Source organism: Oncorhynchus gorbuscha, linkage group LG19 (genome assembly GCF_021184085.1).
Source record: "Oncorhynchus gorbuscha isolate QuinsamMale2020 ecotype Even-year linkage group LG19, OgorEven_v1.0, whole genome shotgun sequence".
Taxonomy (NCBI): domain Eukaryota; kingdom Metazoa; phylum Chordata; class Actinopteri; order Salmoniformes; family Salmonidae; genus Oncorhynchus; species Oncorhynchus gorbuscha.
Window position 1 is genome coordinate 10680448 of NC_060191.1, and position 6268 is coordinate 10686715.

Below are 6268 nucleotides of genomic sequence, written 5' to 3' on the forward strand. Positions count from 1 at the left end.
ACAGTTCAGGGCCCGTCTGGTCAGTGCCGAGATGACGTGGCAACCCTGAGATAGCGACGGCGTAGCGAGCGAGGTACAGGTCGATAACGCGCCGCCAAAGTGCACTGGGATGGACAGGGGTATTCCACAAACCGGCTTAGATGGAACGAAAGCAGGTAGTGGTGGTGTGGAGGCTGGTGTCTGGGTTCACAGTCTAGCTCTGAGGGTGATGTGTCAGAGGGTATCCTTTTGAACTGCTATCACCAGGGTTGTATTCTTTATCTAAGTTACAATGCAAATTCCTCCCAGAAAATTAAAAGTTCCTATTGGTAACCTTTTCCTGTTGGGTCAACATACGGCTTTATAAAACAAATATACTTAAGGTGGTGATGAAGGAGTAAGTGTGTTGTATTTGCATATCTACCTTCTGTGGGTGGCTCAAGGTTAGTCAAACATGTCTTGTTGCAACAGCTTGTAACAACTATTGGTTGATATGCTGGTTGAACAGTTGCTTTTCAAAATGCCTGCGTTGCAGCAACAGTAAATTGGTAATGTAATGAACTGTCTCAGAGTGACACCAAGTATCATGTAATAACGTGAAATATTTCTGTAATATGCCCCAGAAGTTGCAGTCACATCCACAACAGCATGTAGCATCAACTTTACAACCAGCCCAACTGTAAGGTGGATAGTACTTTTCCCAGTTGTTGTTACCAGGCCACCTTTGACAATGACATTGGACAAAATGTACAGTACCAGTCAAATGTTTGGACACACCAACTCATTCAAAGGTTTTTCTTTATTTGTACTATTTTCTACATTGTAGCATAATAGTGAAGACATCAAAACTATGAAATAACACTGTATGAAATCATGCCTTAACCAAAAACAGTTTTAATTAAATCAAAATATATTTTTATTTGAGATTCTTCAAAGTAGCCACCCTTCGCATCCCCCAAAAAACTAAGTAAGCAGTACTCTATAATACAAGAAGTACTCTATAATACATTACCAATAGGGAGTGGAAATATTTCAGAAGACAGCAACACACACACCTATATTTGTGACATTGAAACAGTCCTGTAAGCTTAGACTTTTATAACTAATTTTTGTTCATTATGTATCAAGTCTCTGTTTCATGAGCCTCATCTTGTCCTGTTGTATAGTCATGTGGGACCAGCTGGTGTTGGTGTGTTTCAGGCATCTGAAGTACAATATGAGTGGCATTGCTAATGCTGCTAACTATCCCTAATAATAGTGGCATTGCTAATGCTGCTAACTATCCCTAATAATACCAAAGCCGGTCTGCCCCCGGTTGCAAGAGGCAGCTCACAGCATTCTGTTGAAGAGGTGGAGAGAGAAAGAGACAGGCTTTCAGCTTCACATCCCAAAGACCTGTTCCTCTAGTAGTACTGCCTGGTCACTGAACCTTTCATTGAGGGCATTGTAAACAGTTCCTGTCATGGAAAGTTGCACTCTGCAATGGTGTTATTCTTGCATGAAGTACATCTATACACAATGCTCATATGACTCATTTGCCCTCAAAGTGAAATGTCAAATCCATATTTAGGATGGGTGTTTGACTACAAATTTTGTCTAGAATTCATACATTGCAGAATTTTTGTAAGGGTAACCTCTTGTCAGGGTTTAGCCATTAGTCATTATGAAATGGTTTAATATTTAATCACTAAATCAGTGATCCATGCTTGGTCACATTGCTCTACCCTTAAACCTGTTGGTAGGTCGCACCTTTACCTGGGAGTGGGTGGAGGGTGATCGAGCGGGTGAAGCTTTGATTAAGATCCTCCAGTCTCATTTCAGCAATGATGGTGAGTGTACTGTTTGGCCTGACCTCCATGGAGCTGTGGACCTCATAGCGCCCCCTGCTGTCCAGACTGATACGGCCGTGGCTCTAATTGGAGATGTCTCCTCCAATGGAGTCCGTCTACCACACATCAGGCTGGGGGAAACCCTGGGAGGAGGTGAGGGTGACGATGAAGCTGTCACAGGATGACTGTACAGACAGCTGAGCTGTGGATTCTTGAAGGGGGCCAGGGGTGCAAAGGGCTTTAGGCCATAGCTTAATACTTTTGTGCAGATTGCTTAATAATTTTATGTCCCTTAATCCCCCAATGACAAAAGATTCCTGAAAAAAACCTGAACAGACAAAAATACACTCTCTAACATCTCACTAAAAGTAGTAGCTTTTCCAGGGTGCTAGCCTGTTCATCTGTCATATCACAAGTGTATGGGCCCTGGTCACTCGGCTGCACACCACTCAGTCTAAGTGATACATTTCCCACAGCGAGCTGGTCTTCAAACAGATGGGTGCATCCTTTGTAAACAACACTCTGTCCAGCTGATCTCTTCCATGGTAATAGCTGTGGACCACCATTGATTCTCCACGCTGCCAGTTGATGACCAGTTGGTTGAGGTTCAGGTTTTTAGACGAAGAGAAAGAGCATCTAAGGGTGATGTCACTGCCCGGAGCTGCCACTCCCATAGGTGGAATAGGAAACTGAACCTCAATAACGACTAAGGAACAAGACAGACAATACAGCCATAGATTACGGAGAAACTTAAATTATCTTGTATTTGATCAACAAAGATACTGTGATACTTTTGTGCTTCATAGTGACGGTTGTTGTAAAACCAGCATTCTAAATGATGCTTTACTAAATGTTCATATACAAATGTACACATGATAAGAAGATGGAATATGAAAACTAGCTACCTGAGAAAAGCAATGAAATCGGAAGAAGCTGTGAGATGACAATTGTCTTTTCATCCCGCATGCTTTTGAGTGGACCTGTAAAAAGAAAGCTTATATGTGGGAAAACAATGGGGATCACATCCATATATTGAAAATAATATATGGCTTGAGTTACACCATGCATGGTTATACCTGTCTCAGTCAGATGGACCAAGAGTCATGATTAGAGGTCGACCGATTAATCGACATGGCCCAATTAATTAGGACAGATTTCAAGTTTTCATAACAATTGATTATGGCCGATTACATTGCAATCCACGAGGAAACTGCGTGGCAAGCTGACCACCTGTTACGTGAGTGCAGCAAGGAGCCAAGGTAAGTTGCTAGCCAGCATTAAACTTATATTATAAAAAACAATCAATTTTCACATAATCACTAGTTACTACACATGGTTGATGATATTACTAGTTTATCTTGCTTGTCCTGCGTTGCATATAATATATATTGCTGTGCAACACGGACTTTCAACTCCCTCCAAAGATTTTCTATGGGGTTGAGATCTGGAGACTGGCTAGGCCACTCCAGGACCTTGAAATGCTTCTTATAAAGCCACTCCTTCGTTGCCCGGGCGGTGTGTTTGGGATCATTGTCATGCTGAAAGACCCAGCTCTTCTGTCCCTTCCTTTCTATCCCTTCCCTCCCTGACTTTCCTCTGTACTTGAAATAAATGCCTGCCCTTGATATCTCTATTCCACTGATTCTGACATCTCTGCACCATCACTATCCATATCAGGCTTTTTGCCTCTGCCTTGCACATTGAAACCACAACATCCCCACTACTAAGTGCTTATTTAGCCAGTACATCAACTGCCACGTTCCCCTCCACCCCCACATGGGCTGGGACCCAAGTAAATATTATCTTTATACCCATCTGTCTAATCCTGCCATGGGTTTGTAACACCTCATGAAGCAGGAATTATCTGCTACGTGAGCTAAATGACTGTAGACTCATTAACACTGCCCATGAATCAGAGCAAATAACTACTGTGTCTGGCTTGACTTCCTCCACCCACTGAAAGGGCAACAGTATGGCCATCAGCTCTGCCGTATATACAGCCAGATTTCCTGACTTCCACCCCACATTCCTGCACTACAAATGCTGACCCAGTATGTTTTATCCTTGGATCTGTTGAACCATCTGTGTAAATTGCCACAAAATCCTGATACACTGTATACAGGCGTCTGTCTCTTAAACAAATCTCTTAAACGCATCCTCCCTATCTTTCTGTAGTCTCTCCAACACTTCTAAATCAACTACTGGAGGCGGGAGTAGCCATGCTGGATTTACAGGAATAGTAACCGTTGGACTAAATTTCTTCCATACAGTCCCATCTCCTTCGCCTGGGTATTACCCACCCACCCAAAACTCATGTTCATTCTTCGTTCAAGTTCCCAGCAAGCCTGTAAAATCCATTACACAGGATAAGACACAACATGTCCCTGTAGGTTGATCCAATAATTAATTGCCAGCTGCTGTCTTCTAATCTGCAATGGCATATCCCCCATCTCCACCTGTAGTGCAGCCACAGGGGACGTCCGAAACGCCCCACTGTATACTCTGAGTCCTTGCCCCTGCATAACATCTAGTCTTTCCAATGAGGTCCGGGCTGCCGAACCATATGCTATACTGCCATAGTCTATTACAGATTGGATCAATGCAACATACATGGTCCTAAATGAGGAATGCCCAGCCCCCCACTCCTTCCCCATCAGACAGCGCATCACATGTAGCACCTTCTTACACTTTCCCACCACTCTCTCTATATGTTCTGCCCAAGTCAGTCTAGTGTCAAAGTATACCCCAAGGAACATGAAGGCCCCCACCCTCCAAGTTTAACCTCAAGCATACCTCATCTCCCCCCTTCCTCATGGTAAAGAACACTATCTGAGTTCTCTACAGAGAACCTGAATCCCCACATTAATGCCCACTGCTCTACCTCATCAATTGCTTTCTGTACCTTCCTGACTATGTATGGCACATTTCTTCCCCTCTTCCATAAGGCCCCATCATCTGCAAATAACAACCTCCCAATATACGGCTATACCTGAGAGTAAACATAATTGATCATGATTGAGAACAACAGAGGACTAATCACGCTCCCCTGTAGTGTTCCGTTATCCACTAGGTAGCTGATGGTAGCCTGATGAGACATCCCCACCCTCACCTGGATAGACCTTCCAAACAGGAAATCCTTTATCCAGGTGTACGTATTTCCTCCTATCCCCATAATATCAATCTTGATTAACAACTCATCCTTCCACATCATATCATACACCTTCTCCACATCAAAAAGACAGCAACAACAATCTCCTTGTTCACCTGAGCCTTACTGACCTCTGCTTCTAAGCAGAGCACTGGGTCCAAAGTTCCCCTACCTTTCCTAAACCCACTCTGATGTGGTGATACTAGCCCCTTGCTCTCCAGGAAGTAATTTAGCTTCTCCGTAATCATACGTTCCATAATCTTACATACATGTGATGTTAAAGCTACTGGCCGACAGCTTGTTGGCCTCATTGGGCCCTTCCCTGGCTTCCGGATTGGTACTTCTACTGCTTCCTTCCTACTCCTCACCAACGCTCCACACTCCTCCGTCCAGCATGGGACTGCTTTCTTCCTCCCTGAACTCTTAGGATTAGCCTCAGTAGCTGCCCCACTAATGCTATTCTCACCCAGTTATTCAAACTATCCACATCCCCTCTCATATCCATCTGAGCCATTACCTGCTCACTCAGCTCCTGAAACTGATCCCACTTCGCCCTTCCAAACACTCACCTGCCTACTCCATCCACTGACACTTCCTCCTCCCTCCGGTCTACTGTGTATACTATTGGGTAATGATCACTCCCTACTGTCGACTCCTCCCATACCTCCCACTCACAGATTCCTGCCATCGCACTAGATACCAGAGTGAGGTTCAAGGCAGACTCTTTCCCTGTGGCTCCATCAGTCATGGTCCCTCGGCCATCATTCGGACACACCATATCTTTCTTTTCCATCAGATTTTCCATCATTTGGCCAAAATCCCCACACCACATAACCTTACATCTATCCTGGCCCTCCACCCTCTCCAGCACTTCCAGGTCCAATATCTGACAGGGATTATAATAGTTCACTAGCACTAGTACCTGTCCTCTCAAGCACACATCCACCACCACATATTCCTGTTCAATACCTTTGCCTAGCATCATGTAAGGAAGTCCTTGCTTTATGAAGGTGGCACATTCAACCTGGTCTCAGAGAATTTAGAATTATTCTGCACGTATATCCGAGACATTCCATTTAGTATGATATGTTATGTTTCATCTGGTATATATTCATCTGTGGCTGTCCATCACCCATTTCATATGATATGTTATGAATTACAATTTGTACAATATGTTACAAATTTGCGAAATGTACAATATGTTACACATTTTTAAAATGTATATGTTACGAATTCTAGCTAGGTGGCTAATGTTATCTAGCTGGCTAACGTTAGCTAGGCTAGGGGTTATGGTTAGTATGATATCTCAGAG

The 6268-nt window shown here is 43.7% G+C and overlaps 1 long non-coding RNA gene across 2 annotated transcripts; it reads right to left on the minus strand.

The window, feature by feature from the left end:
• Positions 1 to 861: 861 nt before the first annotated feature.
• LOC124004668 lies at positions 862 to 5557 on the minus strand. Of its 2 annotated transcripts, none has more exons than XR_006833505.1 (3): positions 5526 to 5557; positions 2714 to 2788; positions 862 to 2514 (listed from the first exon to the last, which is right to left on the minus strand). It is a non-coding gene; the product is annotated as an uncharacterized LOC124004668 (long non-coding RNA). The 2 variants fall into 2 exon arrangements; XR_006833504.1 differs by having other exon boundaries at positions 5474 to 5530.
• Positions 5558 to 6268: the final 711 nt, after the last annotated feature.